The sequence below is a fragment of the Excalfactoria chinensis genome, chromosome 4, assembly GCF_039878825.1.
Source record: "Excalfactoria chinensis isolate bCotChi1 chromosome 4, bCotChi1.hap2, whole genome shotgun sequence".
Classification (NCBI taxonomy): Eukaryota; Metazoa; Chordata; class Aves; order Galliformes; family Phasianidae; genus Excalfactoria; species Excalfactoria chinensis.
In genome coordinates, this window is record NC_092828.1 from 38,219,319 (window position 1) to 38,237,761 (window position 18,443).

The 18,443-nt window shown below is 43.9% G+C and overlaps 1 long non-coding RNA gene across 1 annotated transcript in view; it reads left to right on the plus strand.

Moving 5' to 3' along the window:
• Window positions 1-17,525, plus strand: part of LOC140252267 (uncharacterized) — a 43,563-nt gene extending 26,038 nt beyond the window's left edge. The window contains exons 3-4 of the long non-coding RNA XR_011903598.1: window positions 15,994-16,114; window positions 17,450-17,525. This is a non-coding gene — a long non-coding RNA (uncharacterized lncRNA). The remainder of the gene's footprint in view (window positions 1-15,993; window positions 16,115-17,449) is intronic.
• The last annotated feature ends 918 nt before the right edge of the window (window positions 17,526-18,443 follow it).

Consider the following 18,443-nt stretch of genomic DNA (forward strand, 5'->3'; position numbering starts at 1 on the left):
AAATTCCCCTAAACCAAGAACAAGGCTTGCATGGGCCATGCTAGGGCACCTTCCCCTCCCCTTGGTCATGCTGGAAACAGGGTTTGAAGGCCAGTTCTGCACCATCCAAGCTGTTAATTTCTCTGGAGTCCTATGACACTATTTCCACTTCCCAGGGAGGTCAGGACTTTAGTGGACATCCTCTGCATGTCAAGACCTTTCCTGATCTAAGTAGGCTGCGAAGTGATGAAACTGTGTTTGATCTGAATGCATGAATGCATGGAGAAAATCCATCTGTCTTTCCCAGTTGTAGAGCACCCCATCAGTTTGTAGAGAATTGGTGAGGAATGATGGCTGATGAGGATCCCATAAAAGCATAACATTCCTGCATTTGTATACTAACAGGGAGGTGAACATCCCTCTGTACTCAGTGCTGCTGAGGTCACATCTTGAGTATTGTGTTCAGTTGTGGGCTTCTCGTGACAAGAAAGACATTGAGGCCCTGGAGTTTGTCCAGAAAAGGGCAACAGAGCTATGAGGGGTTTGGAGCACAAGTCTGATGGGGAGCAGCTGAGGGAGCTGGGGTTGCTCAGTCTGGAGAAGAGGAGGCTCAGGGGAGACCTTATGGATCTGTACAACTGCCTGAAAGGAGGCTGTGGTGAGGTAGGGGTCTGCCTCTGCTCCCAGATAACAGTGATAGGACAAGAGGGAATGGCCTCAAATTGCACCACTGGAGGTTCAGGTTGGGTGTTAGGAAACATTTCTTCTCAGAAAGAGCAGTGATGCAGTGACACAGGCTGCCCAGGGAGGTAGTGCAGTCACTGTCCCTGAGGGTGTTCAAGAAGAGGGAAGATGTTGCACTGAGGGACGTGGTCAGTGGGCATGGTGGGGATGGGTTGATCGTCAATTGGACTGGGTGAATTTAGAGATCTTTTCCAGCCTTAACAATGTGATGATTTTGTGACTGCTGTCACATCAGCTGTGCATGCAGCATTCCTGAGGTTTCTTCTAGGAAATTCTGTATTCATACGTGTTACTTGCTGCATACACCCAACATGGAACTTTGTTCAGTATTTCTGAAAAGCAAAGGTTTGTACTGATGGGAAATGTACAGTTGACAAACAAATTGCAGTTGGGAACGGCAGCATTATTTTCACCAGGAGAACTCTTATTAGTGATAAACTATGACACTGGCTCATTTTTCAAAGTGCTTCTCTCTGAAACTTTATTAACTCCCTGCTGCATGCCTCAGTCATTTCTCAGCACAAGCTGAGAAGCTTTCCATCAGGCAGTTGGAGGAGCCTGGCCACATTTTGGCCATGTCTTTCCTGTGCCCTTCAGGTTCCAGCCCAGTGAGAGCTCCTGGCTGAGTCACACAGGCCTGAAGCCAGCAGCTCCCACACAGACACTGTGAGGAGCTGCAGGAGGAGTTCACTGCCTTGCAGCTCCCCAGACATTTTTCTTCCCTCTGGTTCCATGTTTGTGTGCTGCATTCCTGGTTACCTGCATTCATCAGCTCTGCTGTTGTAATAGGCTATTGCCTGCACGCTAATAACCTCCTGTTCTTTAATGCTCTCTTTCTATTTAATTAATCTATTTATGATAATAGTATGTCTCATTTTGCGCTTTCACTCTAGAGGGTGTGTTTGTATTATCCCGCTGTATAGCACTGACTGGCCCTATTATCAGTTATCATTAAAGGCAGCGGCCTGGCCTGCCAATAATTTTTCAATTAATTGCTTAGTTGTTGCTTTTTCTCTGCTTTCAGTTCTTTTTTTTTTCAGTGACTATGAGGTCTTTAAGCTCTCTGCCTGAAGTTATTTATTTTTTTAACGTAGCAGCTGTGTTTGCTGTACACCAGAGGATCACAGCTCACCATGTGAGGTGCGCTGGGCACCCCAGGTGCTGGCTGTGCTTAACCCCTTGCAGGCCCTTGTAGGGCACATGCTGGCCTATATTATGGGAAACAAATACTGATGGGTTATCAGACTTTAATGTTGTCATGTAGTGTCTGAGAAAGGGTCTGCCACATTCAAGTCCTTGGAATGAATGTATAGGCTGCCCAAGTGACAAAAGTCACAATCTTGCATAAGCCTGCATAAAAAAAATAATAATATATATATATATTTTTTTTTTTAAAAGTAGCATATCAAGGAAATACTGAATAAGATTTACAGCGCAAGCAGAAAATGATCCTTTGCTAGGCTCCTGAGGTGAGGCCTCTACAAGGCCTCTGAATAGCACAGCAGCAAGCTGCTTTGAGTCTCCTTTTGGTGCTTTCACACGCAGCTGTAGAAACTCAAGGCCAGCAGTGAAGCAGTGGCGAAGACAGACCCATTAAGCAGAGGTAGTGACCTGATGTTGTATCAGGGGATGTTCAGGCTGGGTGTTAGGAAAAAATTATTCTCAGAGAGAGTGGTGATGCGTTGGCATAGGCTGCCAGGGAGGTGGTGCAGTCACTGTCCCTGAAGGTTTTCAAGTGCCGTGGAGATGTGGCACAGAGGGACATGGTCAGTGGGCATGGTGGGGGATGGGTTGATGGTTGGACTGGATGATCTTAGAGATCTTTTCCAGACTTAATGATTCTATAGATCCACCCCAGACAGTACGGCAACCCAAAGCCAGGTCGGCTTGTGGGAGCCTTGCCAGCACCTGGGATTGTTATCCTGCTGTCTGTGCTGGCTGCCACTGTGCTCTTTAAGACTTCTTGTTAGAACTCCCCTTGCCAGAGGGAAGCTGTTTGTACATAGGGTTCCTATAAACATTGGCACCACAGAACAGCAATAGACCACCAAGAAAGGAAACTGGGAAGGCTCTTGTGAAATAACGAGGTGATGCATAGTAGAAATGTTCAGATGTTTTTATTGTTGTTTACAAGCACTTCATTATAGGTTTGACCTGCTTACCTTGAATCATTTTTTCAGCCGCATGGCTACTTATTTCCTTCCTGATTCTCCCAAGTGTTTTATTTTTGAGCAGATGCTTTTCGGAATCGTACTCATGCCAAGTTTTGTCTTATGCTCTTTATTGGTACAACAACATGAAATATTTAATAAGAAGTTATCACTGTGGCCAATATGAAAGATTAAATAGGCCTGTCAGCCCCAGTTCCTGAGGAGGAAACCTAGTATTTTGAGTCAAAAGAAACAGCATCAAATACACAGATATGAAGTCAGATGCCAAAGGCAGGGCAGAAGGAACAGAGCTATGTTTGATTCTGAATTTGCTGTGTTTGAATCTCAGTCAGTCTTACCCTGCAGAAGAGGGGACACAATAGCGAGCCCATGGGGGCAGGAGCCCTGCAAAGTGGTGGTCACTCAGTTGGCTTTGCTCTGCTTTTATCCCAGCTCCTTGTGTCTCTGCCTTTACCTCTTCCCGTATAACCATCTGGCTTTTACCCCATGCTCCCCTAGGGCTCTGCCCAAGAGGTTTAAATCTTTTTGGGCTTTTGCTGTTCTGCAAGGAGTTGCTGAAACCGCCTCCTCCAAGGAGTGTTATCAAGGAAAGCCGCTTCCCACTATGTCTGCTGGAAGGCCCCGGGGGGATGATGGCTGGAGATGGCTCACGTGGTGGTGGTACGTCTAGACAGGGGAAAGCTGAGGCTTCATTCCTGACAGCCCTGTTAGGGCCAGGTGCCAGTGTGTGCCCCTTTTCCTGGGAGTCGTGCTCTCTGGCACAGACATCAGCATTTCCCGGTGGTTTGTGGAGTTTCTGTTCTGGCTGCCCCACTAGAGATGCTGCTTCTTCCCAGTGTAGCTAATGCTAATGCTCTCAGTGTGTGCTGGGTATTGGTGCTTGTTTCCTGCATGTGATGGCTCTTAGGAAACTACAAAACAGTATCAGTGCTATATGGCTGTAATAGCATTTTAATTCTTGTAAGAACGTGTATGTGACAGGCAGAGGTGATCTCAGAGGGGGCAGATAATCCTTGCAGTGTGATAAAACACATAATTTTATTTAGTTATTTTCTCATTTTGCTATTCATATGAGTCATAGAAAGGCCGGAAAAAAAGGATATTTCGTTTCTTACACACACGCTCCAGTGTACAGCTTGTACTGGGAAGACTCTGATCACCTGCTTAGCTGCTGCCTGTCAGCCAGCATCTTTGATATTCTCCTCTGTGTGCCAACAGACCCATAGAGATGGTGGAGTCACTGACTCTGAGGGTGTTAAAGAGCTGTGGAGATGTACAAGGGCAGATGTGGAGATGGACAAGGGCAGTGGGCATGGTGGGGATGGGGTAGGGCTCGGACTGGATGATCTGAGAAATCATTTTTCCAACTGTAATGATTCTGTGACCCTATGAAGCATTGCTGCCAACATGACTTTCTGCAGTGAGAAACTAAGGCTGAAGTAAGGCTGATCCAAGTCTGCATGGGAAAGGTGTAGGTGCTTTGGGTTTCTTCAGTTCCTTCTGGTTAGGAAATTACAGTCCCTGTCAGGGAGGAAAGGCCCTGGCACTAATCAGCCCTACACAGCCCAGCCTGACGTGCAGCCATCGGCCTGAGATACTGCAGGCAATAGAGACCCCACAATTATGTCTTCTGCTTTCCAGAGCTGCGAAGTCTCTGAGCAGATAAGAAGCTAAATTCATTGAGTAAATTATTCCACTGTAAATTATTCTCTCAACTCTACTGATTAGTTCTTACCTTGGAGCATACTTCCTGCCTGCCTGCCTGAAGAAAAGATAAAATATTGAATTATACAGTTCACTTCACAGCACTATGCATTCCTAATCTTATAGGGATATAGGGGAAGATCTTCAGATGATGCAAATCAGTATGAATGGACAATATCAGGTTCTCTCCCAAGCACAGCTCTGCTTCTGAACTCAGACTGAAGTCGCTTTACGCCAGCACAGGGGTTAGCCCCTTATCCTCATGGCAGAGACTTGGTTTGCTTGTTCATTTGTTTGGTTGGGTTTTTGTTTTGGCTGTTGTAGGATTTTCAGTACTTACATTGATTTTACAAAGGAAAACGTCACTGTCCTCTCTAGTGACCTCCAAGTGGAGTTTGGTACTTATTTCCCAAGGGTGAATAAACATTAGCTCCTTTTAAAAAGTTTTGGTTGTCCCCAGGAATATCAGATCTGCTAAAGGTGAAACTGCTGGTTTTGATCTGATTTAATAATGCAAAACTTGAACAGTAGCAACAGATGTTATTAGATACAACCTCATGCTATCTGTCTATCAAAACATTATGAAGTCCTGAAATGATTAATAATGTTACTGTAATAGCCAGGAGGCAGGGAGTAGCTGCTGCTTCTAGAGCACTATTGTGGCCACATGCTGGCAGTGAGCTTCCTGCATGCAGTGGGCAGAGGATGTGTGCAGGTCAGTGCGCTGTGCTGGTGCTTCTTGGGCTGCAGAACCACTTCCCTGTTGTTTTTTCTTTTGCCAGTGACGTCTCTGTACCACAAGCTCCCTGTCCATTCTCTGATCACAGCTATTCTTCTGTCTTAGTCTCAATGAATGACTGTGTCTATCTGAAAAGCACGCATACCCTCCTCTCTTCCTTACTTTTAATCTCAGATGTGAAGTGACAGCCCCCCGTGGAAGCCCACCCCACAGAGAACACAGGTGCTCTAGCTTTTACTCTGATGAAGCACTGAAACGCTGGTGGTTTGGGACGAACCATTTTTGCTCCATGAGCAAGTGTTTCCATTAGGAATATGTTGTGAACCAGCCGTACTCTGGGTGTTGCCATGGTCAGGGTAATATTTGCAGTCATATTCAGTGGAAGGAGAGCATCTGTAGCAGTTGCAGTTTATGGTTTCCTGACCCCGCTGTACAGTTTACCCTCCCTGCTTTCCTCAGTGCAGAAGGATAGGCACCCCAAACATGCTGCCAGAAGCACTGTTTTATGTATTTGTGTGGGGCAAGGGCTTCAGTGAGCAAGAGCTGCAGGCTGGAATCAGCTCATTAGGTGACAGCTGTCTGATGGCATTGGTCAGTATCTCACACTGGTGGGCAAATCCAAGATGCTGTTTGTGGTGTGCAAAAAGAGGTATCTGGGATCAATCCCTACACAGCTCACTATCTGCTTCATTCTGCAGAGGTCCTTGAGCTCATTCAGTACAAGGTCTCATTCCTCTCACCCTAATGGTAATAGAGTCTTCTTGGACTGAATTACAGGAAACTGGCAGGTCTTTTGGAGTTGGTCCCAGCTTTTTTCTCCTGTACGATGACTGTCTGATTCAGTGGTGGCCAGATGAGACAAATCCTGCTGCTACTACTGTCTTGGAGATGATTCTGTATGCAGTGTGCTGAAGCTTCTCATCTGCTGGTGGTTAGAGTGAAACACCTTGAAGGATCATGGGTAACTTCAGCAACGTGAGCTGTAAATAGATAAGAATTTTTCATTACATGAACATTACATTTCCTGGGACTGTGGCTTCTAGCCTGTAGAGAAAAGTGCTGGTTTGGGTTTTGATTTCAGACATTCTCAGATCAGAGCCCAGTTAGTGCAGGATGGAGCGTGAGTCATTTTTTCTTTTGCAGTGCATATGTACAGGTGTTGCAGGCTCTGAAGCTGCTTTCAGCATTTGCACACCCTTCAGGATACTGCATTGTGGGGACCTGGAGTGCGTGGGGCTTTGCAGCCACACAATCCCTCTGCACTTTGTATGTTTAGCAGGCTGTTTTTCCTGAAATAAGGTGTGCTTTTTATCATCTGCCTTCCTTCAGCACACACAGCTGCAGTGTTTGGTATTTATATGGGCCAGGGAGGCTGCAGTCATGCCACAATGTCCCACCCGAGACCCAGACCCTGAGCATCCAGTAATCCTCTTACCAAAGTTAATATCCCCTGTGCTTCCATGATAAGCAAGAGTGAATAGAAATTCTCGGTCTGCTCTATATCTTAAAGTTCAGGAGATAAATTAACATGCATGTATAATAAGCTATATTTAAATAATAACAGCATTGTTTTTAACTAGAAAAACTTTTGTGCTATTTTTCTGCTATAATGGTATCTCCATTTACCTCTGCTGTACAAACTTCCCATGGAATCAGACATCCTTTGATGCTAATTCACAAACGCTCTGTAAATTCCCACCAGTTCTAATCCCTTAGCCTCCCATTCTCTGTAAATGTCTTAATGCCTTCAGCCAGGCCTATTAGCACTGGAAACATGGGTCTCTTTGGCCCCTGGCTCTATTAAAAGGAAGCAAGCTGAGGCCTATTTATAGGATAATCTTGCCAGCCACCTAATCCTCTTTCAGTGGGGTTTATTTCCTGTTGGTTTTGTTTTACCTCTTAAATCAGTGCACTCTGGCACCAGCCATTCAGGGTGCTTTTCCCTGCCTTGGCCCTGACACCTGTGCTGCTGACCCCATCGCGCAGCTCGGGCTTTCTGATCAGACAGGAGTCCATCTTGGCAGGGCAGAAGCAGCGCGTCTCGGTTTTTGCTCATCCTCCAACACAAATGCAGCCTTTCCTTCTGCTCCCTTCTGTACTTTCCAATGGCTTTAAGCTTGTACAGTGGTTGCCTAATTGTTAGAGTTCACGCTACAGTTTTTAAGCAGCTCTTGTTTTAGAAATGGAAATAAAATGATGTGGTGTTCGCGTTTTTCATTTGAACAAATGGAAGATCAGCTTTGACACCAATTTAGACGCTGCTGGTTGAAAACAAGTAGTTTCAAATTAAGAAGTCAAAGCTGTTCTGTAAAAATCAGCCTTCCCTTCTGTTTGTAAAGCAAACAAACAGATAAACCAGGCTGTTGCACTATGTACTAAAGTACGTAGCTTTTATTTTGTAAAATATCGTTATGCTCAGTCAAGACAGCAATCTGTAAGAGCTTACAGCTTGCAGCGGTGGACTCTTTAAAGCCTGGTGCTGATTAGTCAGCACTGATTGCCTCTACTTTTAAGGAAGAAAGTCCTCTCCTACGCACACGTTTGGGATAACTCCTTGATTTCAGGGGTGGAAGGGACAATTGACTTGCTTTTCCCATCCTTTTAATCACTGGCTGTTGTACTTTCCTTATTTGTTACTCTCCTTCACAGTTTTGTGAAGTGGTTCATTTCTCTTAACTAAAAAATCCCTGTCTTCTAAGCAGGTATTCCCTGGCTTCAGCATCCAGATGTTTCCTATTTCTTTGCTGGTACTCAGTTCTCTTAAGAGATTCTTATGAAACACTGTCAGATGACTGCACAACAGCCGTTGTACCACAGTAACGTGGCACTCATTATAAACACAACTGGTATCATGTAATGTTTATTGGGTTTCTCCGTTGTTAGGAAAGCTTTGCTTTAGCACAAGTTAGGATAAGCACAGTAATGCTGATTGTTTAAAGAACTCATTGCTGTTAAAGCCACACTGGCTGGTCATTGCAAATCTCAGTGTCTCTGAGCTGTGGGTAGCAGTCCCATAAAACCAAAATGTAGGAAAGAAGAGAGGTAAGAGCGTTACCTCTCCACTCCTTATTTTGCTGGTGATTATGTTGTGTTTACATTGCATATGGTGGGTTTGGGGTGCAAGAGAATGGGTATGAATTTGGTAACACAGCTGCATTTTCTATCTGTCATAGCCTCCAATGCAGCCTACCCAGACGCCTGCAAAGGCAGAGCCCTCTCTCCCTTCCCTTCATCTAAAACCTTGACCTCTGAAGTTGGTAGAGGAAACTTCAATCCACAGGCTGTGTCCTGCAACAGTGGGATTTATGATCCAACAGGTTCTGTAATCCCTACATCTAATCCATGGGTTTCGAGTTGATCATGAAAGGCTGCCAGGCTTGCTGAAACTGCAGTAGTGCTCTGGTCTGATGCGTTTGGATGGAACATGGACAGGTTTTGAAATGAATTTTTTCCTGAATTTCAGTGGGATTTGTGTACTGAATTCTCTGTGGGTCATTGGAAACATAGCAGCTTGCTGCAAACGAATACTTGTGTATCATAAACACATCTTGCTTAGGGAATTAGGAGTTGCTGTGATGGGAGTGTTTAACCATCTGATAAATCAAGCAAGTTTCAAACTTCAGCACTTCACTAGATTGATGTTCATTAACAAATGCACATTGCCAATGGTTCGCACTTAACCACTATCAATCACTATCACTGCAAACAACTAGTCTTAAACAATCTTTCTCAAAAATTAGCAGTGCACATAGAATGCCATGAGGCTGAAGCTGCTGCTCCTGGAGGTCTGCAGGGCTCGGGTCCTTGTTGTGGGGAGGGAAGATAAAACAGCTGCACAGAGCATTTTCCTGCATTCACCCTTTGGGGTTTTTTGCTACTCCCCCCAAAATGAATGGATGAGAATCTCACCTCCTCCCGGAAGTCGTTCATTATTTTTATAATCCAGGTCTCCAATCTTCTCTTTTGCCATTCCATATAATTTAGACACTCTTGCTCAGCTGCATTGCAAAATCTTACCGCGTTGCTGGCTGTTACTGTTAGCGGTGATACTGTACAAACTGCATGCACACAGCCTGGGTTAGACTGTTCTATGTTTATGTTTGGGTTTAAGGCATACTGATATTGATTACACTCTCCTTGGTGTATCTGTACTTTATGCATCCAGCAGGCTCTGTCTTGGCTGCCTTTAGGTGGAATTGGTGTGAACAACCTTTTGTTGCCATGTCAGAGTGCACTGTGAAGTAGATGTATGTTTACTGTTGGTTACCAGGGGTGGGGAAGTTGACACCTCCCAAAAGGCAACTCAGCCCACCACGTAAGATGGATTAGGGCAGGATGTGCCTTGCACTGAATTCCTCTGAAAATCTAAAGGTCTTGTTGGTAGAGCCATGTTTCATACATGAACGTCTCAGTGAGACAGGGAGCCTGTGCAGCCCTTTGCGGAGCTCAGGCTGCCTGCAGGATGCAATGAAGCTGTCTCTGCAGAACCCACCAGGTTAGGCGAACAGACAGCCGCTCTCCTGAAGCATGACACAGTTTTAAAGGAAAGCTGATACTTTTGAAGGGTCTTGAATTTTGCCAGCTCTGTCAGGCTGCAAACAGCTAACATTTTCACCTTTGTCAAGCTAGATTTAACGTATCTGGGAAAATAGGCAATCTGATAATGCATTGCTACTATTGACTTAGAGGAAAGAGCGGGAGGCTCACTCTGCTCACATAGATCTCCCGGGGAACTCAATATTTGAGTACAGAAGCTGTGAGTCCTTTTATCCAGGCACACTTGATTTTAGAGGTGATATGCAGAGCACCAGCCTTGCTAACAGCTAGACTTCAGAGAATTTCCCATGGCTGTCACACTACTGTGTGAGACTGAAATAAGGCCTGGGTAGCCAGGGACTAAACCACCTGCCACCCAGTTTCTGTCCCCTCCTTGGAAGTGTCCGCTTTGCAGTATCACAGAGGTACTCGGCTCCTGCCAGTGCCTCACACAATAGTAGCAGTGCTTCCTCTGTTGCTCAGACTTCACCGGTAAGGTTCAGAAAATAAACAGAGGGCTGACGTGAAAGTTAGTGACAAAAATTATTAGTCTAAAACTGATCAGAACCTGCAAGTATTCTCCAGGTATCTTTTTTTTGTTTGTTTGTTTTGTTTTGTTTTAACCAGAATACAGTGCTGGTGCTCGTTGTCATGAAGCAGAAACATGCAGCGAGGGCTGTGTCAGTACACTGGGTAGGCCTTTGTGAAGTGTTCCCCTGAGAGCTGTTTTCTGAGGAAAAAGTCTGAGCCTGCATGAATAAATGATATGCTGATAAGTTTGTCCAGCAATACTGGCTCTGCAGTAAAGCAACCTTAGGTGGTTACAGTCCCTTATGTGTCTGTTGATGCCCAGGGCAGAGCAACAAGTGTTTCTTCCACTCTGCTAGCAGAAGTACACAGTGCTGAAAGCCACAATGAGAATGAAGTGCGGGCAAGACAGCACACAAATGTCAGGAAGGGTGCACACCAGCAGCTGCACTGTGGTGCTGCTCCGGTGCAGAGCACTGATGGGGAGACCTGCACCGATGGGGAGACGGCTGCCAGCTGTATTGTGTCCTCTGCGTACCAATGCAGAATTGCTTTCCCCAAAATGGATTGTGAATCATTCACCATCTTTCTGTGGTACATAGGCTTTGTTAGGCAAAGTTCTGACAAGTTGTGTCCTCCACCCTGGGCTCTTGTGGAGCTTTTCACACACCACTTCAGGGCAATTGGGCCGATTCCAGCACTGTCACTTGTTGTGTGGTAGTATCTGGTGTAATGAGGGGCTCAAGTTACCTGGATCTTGAGGCTTGTAGCCAAGCTATTAATAAAATCTCAGGCCATCAAACAGCTTTGGACATGGGCTTTGCCACTGTCCTTTCTGAAGTGCAGCCAGAGGATCCCATTAACTGATACTTCCAAATTGCTTGCCACTACAATACAGCAGTTGAGCACATTTCCCATTAAATGCAGCTACTTTATAGAACAATGTTTAAGTTGCTGGCCTAAATTATCCCTTAATTAGGTCATTTTTCCTAATTGATTAAAAATAGGATTTCAAATTAAAACAGAAAGATTGAGTAACATCACACAGATGATATTATCCAAATGTGAAAGGGAAAAAAAAAATCATCAAAAAGAAAGAATCATTATATTGAATTGCAGATCAGCTGTAGATAAGACGTTTGGGATTGTTCTCCAGAAAATCTATTCTTTTCCGTCTTTGAAATTAGGGCAAAGATGCAATCAAATAAAAAAAGTTTAAAGCCCAGAAGGAAAAAAAAAAAAAAAAAAGAGCCATTACAACACAGCTGATCAAATACAAAGTCATTATTACACATCATTCATAGTACGGTGGCACCTAGAGACCTAGGACCACAGCCCAGCAGGTGCTGTGCAGGGACAAATGAGCCTCGTCCCAGAGGACTTGTAACTGAAATCAACAAGGCAGGTGATGAGACCAAATTAGAGAGTAGGAGTTAGCTTCCAAAGCCTGTGAGCTGAGTTGAAGGTAACTCAAGAAATAGGGCCTGCACAGGTCTGTGGGCTACCAGAGACAGTTCCAGCACAGACATTTGGTGATGGGAACACAGTGAAATGCAATGCTTAAATATGTATTTAACTCTCATCTTCAGTAATGTAATTCCTGCCAGCATCACAAATAACTAGAGCAACAAAGCTCAGATCTCTGCTGAGGCTATTTGGAGACAGTTTTCAGGATAGGCTGTTTATTTGTGTGGTTGTTCAATTGTTGTTGGTTTTGTTTTGGATTTGCTTTGTATTTTGGTGAAAGAGAATAAACCCAGGCAGACCGAGCACAGCAGATAAAGCCTAACACAGGTATACTGTTTTGTTTTTTTTTTTTACAGTAGGCAATTTAGGGATGTTGGCACTAAAGGATATTGACTTCAGCGAAGGTCTGTCAAATACCTGATTCTCTGGCTTCACTACCACCATTCTGATCTGAATGGAGAAGCTAGTCCCTACTTCAGGTCCATTTCTGACAGTTTTAATAATGTTTCACTGAATAGTTTCTTTAGGATAGCAGAAGTGCAGGCTGTGTGCTCCCATTTTCCTTCTCCTCTGAGCAGCTCTCTTCCAGCTCTGTCTTCTGTTCGTACCCATGTAGGCGTATGTTTTCATGTCTGGATGAGCACTCCATCCCTTCCACACTTGTGATTTGGCTGCAGTCTCAAACTGTGTATCAAAATTGGGCATCCATCTGCTCCCATCCCCTTAAACTTGCTGTCTTCTTTTAGATCTGATCTGGCTTCTTAATCTCTGTTTTCACCCTAAGTGCTGTATGGCACCATACTGGATGGCTTTCTGATGTCACTTGTAGCTGGTTGTGCTTTAATCACAAATGCACCTGGTAACACCCGAGTCTGGCTTAGACTTACCACCCTCACTCTTAGGCAAGCAGTCAGCACCCAGCCAAGGAAGAGGATAAAGGCAGGAGAAGTGCTGAAGAATCTTTCCTTCCTATCCTAGTCCTTCATCTTTTGTCCTGTATGAGTTGTACAACTACATATGGCATCCACACAGATTTTGGGTACACACAGCACAGAGTGCCTCAGTGCACACAACATGTGTTCTTGGTCTGTTGTTTCCAGTCCTCATGTTGAGCATTTAACATGCTAGCTCCTGATTCCTGTATTGCAAGGGTCAGCAAGTCATAACCAGTTTATTTCTCTACTCTGTGCCACCTAAGATCTTTTTCCACGTAACCCCTTCTGTAATTCCTTTACTGTGGTACAGAAGCCCCATCTGTAACTTCTCCTGGACAGAAAGCGGCTGTTTCCTTCAGCTGATCTCATTATCCACATCTGAATCCTTTCCAGTCATTCTTGGATCCTTTGTGAGACCAGGACAGTAGATGGTATTTAGGGTGCACTGGCATGTTACATTTTTGCAGTGGCGCAGAAGTATCTCCTGTTCTGTTTTCTTTTTAGCTCTAATTTGTTGACTTTTTAGATCAACTCTGACATGCCTCTTTCTTAGGAAAGTTTATCTGATTTAGTGTACCACTGAGCATGCACAATTACTGCTATTTTTATCTATGATTTGTTTTGCATTTATTGACCTTGAACTTTATCTTCCATTTTATCTGGCAGTTTCTGGCAGATCTTTCTGCAGCTATTTACAGTGAACTTCCAGCCTTAAAACCTTGAGTAATGCGGGAATGTAGACAAACTGCTATCTTTGTTATGCATGACACCTTATCAGTAAATTATCTCAACAGGTTGCCCCAAATCTGCTTTGGAGGAACACTAGCAGTAACCTGCCCCTGTTCATTCCTGCTTTTTTTTCCTTTTCTACTGTTTATTTTTATCAGTGGTCTATGTTGTTTATTAGCATGATTGCTCAGTTTTTTGAACTGGCTGTTTTGACTATCCAAGGAGGCCACTCCTACCCATGTACCCATCAATTCTTACACACTGTGGGGTGTAAGAGTCCCTTTCACTTCCAGGTCTGGACTCACAGACCAGCTTCACCCAAGACTGAAAGCAGGGTATTCCCACAGCCAGGCAGGAGCTCAACTCAGCACCAGCTTAAAGCGGGTTGTTGTCTACGCCAGGCTTAGCCCTACAGGTGGGACACAGCTCCATCTGTCTGTGAGCCCTGAATTCCTCTCAACTCACGTCACTGTTTCCTTCTTGCTGTGTTCTAGCCATCAGTGACTTCAATTCTTTAGGCACTAACAGATGTCTCTAAGTTTGCAAGTCTTAAACATGTGTATTCCCTTCATCCCCCAAGCAGCAACCAAGCACTGATCAGAAAGAGGGAGTACAGAGTTCTTGAGGTTCTGTGAGTTGTTCCATAATCCTTAAACAATGTTGGCATCTTAATAAGATCTTTATTGCAAGTGTCTCTGTTAATTTGGATATTCTTGTGTATTTAACTTTCACTGTGAGCTGTTTTTGCTGGAATATTTCTAGTCCAGCTATGCAAGGGGGAGGTTCAGGTTGGATATTAGGAAAACTTGAAAGCCAAGCACATGGAGGTGCATTGGGATCTTTTTGCCTCTCTTCCCAGAGATACAATTAATTCTGTAGACATTTTGACTGGCCCCAAATCATGCCATTTAGAAAACTGTTTGAATAAGACTTGTCTGTCACGATTTAATTTTTCAAGCCACTCCAAAAATAATTGATTTATATTTATAGAATTCCTTTCGTCACAAAGGACTCCATATGCATGCTCTTCAGAAAGATATTTCCATTCAAGCTACTGCTGAAACACAACCTCTGCTTAACTGCAATATTAGTTTACAGCATGAGGCAGGAAAAAAAAGGTTACCTGAAATACAGCCATTTTCACTCAAAATTATCCCTTTTAGGAGTCAAAAACTATGAAAATCCGTATGATTTTGGTGCATGAAATTGGGCCAATTATATGACATTTAGGAGGAATATTAACATTTCTCATTCTGAGAGCTATAAGTACTTCTCAAATGTCTCCCGTGACATCTTTAATTCATTTTCATGCCCTGAGATTTCCGTCACCTGAAATGTATTTTTACTCTATTTGTTGTAGCTATTCAGGACGTTTTACACTGCCTTAAAAGCAACTTTCTTTATAGCATCAGAAGCCCCTTGGCTGTGGGTAAATGTGAACTTGGTAGGACAGGTTAGGGTTTGTTGAATTCTGTAGTGGTGGATGCTGTGTCTGAACCTACCTATCTTAAAAAGAAAACTGAGTTTCAGTAGGGTTAAGTATTGGTTTTTCGCTGTCATTTTCTTAGGAGTGGATTGGAAATAATAGACTATTAGTGACTGTCAAGATTATTCATTTTACTTACAGGTCCTTACGTCCGTTTACACTGAAGGTAAGCTCGCAGTATGCACAATGTTAGTTGCTAGTGCAAAATATCATCATGAGATCATTTTTGACAGTGATTCTGTGGGTGCTGACTTACATGACGTCCTCATTTCTGTTTTAACAACCTGATTGGACTGCAAATGAGGGTGGAATCTGGTCTAGTGAATCATGTACATTTCCTTTTATTTAGCGCTGTCTCTCCAAATCTTTTCCTACCTGCTTGATAATTGGATTGAAATTATCTTTAATTACATTGTCTGGGGCTTTGTTAATATCAGCCCCTACCCAACTGTACTGTATTTTTGGGTGCCCACTTAACATTCTATGAGGTGAGCAGGGCTGAAGGGCAAACTCCAGAAAGCTGCATCACTGCAGTCTCAGAGTCATTAATTTTGTGCAATGATAACTTTGTAGTCAGAGAGCAATATTCATTATAGGCAAGAAGGGAAGCATGCGAGTCCTTAATTAACAGTAGGATATCATCAGCATAAAGTAATAGTTTAATGTTCTACAGAATCAGTGTTATAGCCTTTTAGACTGTTGGTTTTTCCATTTTAGACAAGGCCAACACAAGATTGTAATTGTCTGGATGCCATTACCCAGCTCTCATTACTCTCCAGGCGCCAGCTCACCACCCTGTTTCCTATGATTGACCCACAGGTTCTGTTCAAGTATGCAAACTGCCCAGGCTCCCCGGGGACCTCCATTTCTATCACATACACGAATAGCAACTGACTTATTTTTTCCCCATAATCCAACCCAACAGACAGATTGCAACTGGGATTGTAAAAAGAACATGTTTTATTTTCATCTTAGGATATGCTACGCTATGGAAGCATTAGTAGAAAGCTATCTGGAATGCCTGGACTTGCCCCCAGTCCCACTTTACCATAGGAACCTGAGTATACAGCAGCTCCTCTCCACTGTGCCTGCACAGGTAAGAAGCTGAATTTATGTCCATGCTTGTCCACAACAGAAGGAGGTAAAGCAGCAGCTGCTACTCTAACTCCTCTGGGGGAGCCTAGGTAGCAGAGTACTGCTTCAATTCAATGGCTGAGTTCTTTTTGCAGGCAGGGATGGGTTTTGACTTCAGTTATGTTAGTTGGGAGCAGCATCTTTAGAGAAGGGCACAACTTTCCTCAGTGAGGCCAGCCCTGGTGGCAGCCCCCCAGACAAAGTAGACAAGTGATCTTGTTGCCGGTACTACCCTAATAACAGCTAAATGGATTCACTTTTGAAATATGGTTTGTCTAACAAACCTGAGAGCCTAAAAGTGAGGCTTAGAATCTCCAAGACACTGCTAATGAGAACAAGTGAGACCCACTTGCTAGGGGGATCCACAGGGCACTTTTGTCCTCGCACAGTTCACTTAGACTTACAGAGCAAGCAGCCACTTGGCTCAGAGCCTGCCCCCTAGTCACTGATGCCCTTAAAGGCAATGTCTTAGAGCCTCCTCTAAAGGCTATTAAGGAACTGTCCCTCCACCTGCTGTGTCATAAGTCCCTGTGCTGCTGCTTCATTCTTTCTTGTATCCTTCCCTGTTATTTTATTCCACAGGCCAGAACTGAGGCATCTAGAAAAATTTATCTGCTTGGCAGCACAAGGAGGGCTATTCTGGTGGTGTTAAGAGACAAGGGTTAAACATTTACTGTTTTTTGAAAATTGGCAATTAATATCACACTTCCCAGGGGAGACTGACCACTCTGGCTGCTCCTGCACATCTGAGGCCTTGCATTAGCCCGGACTGCTGGAATTACTCTATGAAAGTAAGACTGTGCAATTGCTAGTCCCTCAGCCTCACAGATAAGGGCTGGGATTCCAAGGCTTAGTTTCAGAGAGGCTCAGGAAAGACAGAAAGATGTTTCAAGGTTAAAATATCTGTTGTGTGTGTCAGTGTGGAAGGGAGATATATAATTCCCAGAAGACTAATTCTGTGTGAAGGGAAGCACTAATTTTGGAAATGCCATACCTCTGCTCTGTGGGAGCATCTAACACTTGCAGTTCTTCAGGTGCACTCCAGACTGTGCTTCAGGAAGTGAAATGACATTGAATCCCTCCTTTCCCTTCAGTCTCCTGAAAGTAATGCCTTCAAGAGAGCACTTCACTTTCACTAATGCGAAAGTTCCTGTGAATATAAGCGTTAGATTGCACATTTCTTCTGTTGCGTTCAGGGAAGATTTACAGTAGGATAGTGAGAGTTAATGTGTCAGACAGGACTAAATGTGCATCTTTGTGCTGAACTGCATGGGTTTCTTCTTTTCTTTTTTCCTAGGCTGAGAAGTCTCTTCAGGAATCTCTCCACTGGATTTGGCCAACCCGTGTCCCTTTTTCACTGAAGCAGACTTAAGGTATGGCTGTTATTGTCTTTAATAACAAAAGCCAGACGCTGAAAAAGTAGAGCAAGTAGTCTCTTGGTGCCATTTAGTAGACTAGGCCATAGGGAATTGCTTAAAATAGAGCTTTTGTTCCTCATTTAAATCAAGGCAGTCTATTATCTATCCACTGTAGTTCATATAAGCATTTGTGAATGCTTTGATTCAGAGGAGCAGGTTTTTGTTGTTGTTTTTTTTTTTTTTTTCCTGAGACTACTGTGTCTTAAGTAAATCCTGTTTATTTATTTATTTTCAGGAACAAACCACTAGAGCATATTGATATAATGAAGTATCGCTTTCAGTATCTGTGAGCTCCACCACGGGGAAAACACATTATGATTAGAAAGCATATTTATTCTTGACTCTGCCCAAACGGTTTCTTCACATGCTTGTATAATGAGGACTGGAGAACTAAACATTCCACCTAGAATTCAAACTCTGTGGAACATTTATCCCGGCCCTTAGAAAGGACTGAATGTCTTCAAATAAACTGACAGTTAACAAACTAATGTTTGGACCGCATGCAGTGACTCTCACCTACAGTCTCAGCAGCTGAGGTGTAGGGAAGGCTCCTCTGCAAATATAGCTGCCTGCATACAGAGCCAAATGTGAGCAAACAGCAGAACTGCTCCTGCCTGTGTCAGGCTTCCTGGAGATCCCTCACAGGCAGTTGGATTAGTCCCAGTGACATGCATTCGGTGTCCAACAGAAAGCAGTAATTCAGCTCCTATTTAGTGATGTGCTCCAGGTCAATGGCTTTGTCCTGCAAGTAAAAGGTATAGGAGCTGACTTACTTATGCAGAAAAGGCATAACGCAAAAACCTACTGAGATGATAAAACAATATGCATTTTCTCCAGCAGAGTCTGGTTATACCTGGGGTGAACTCGCATCTC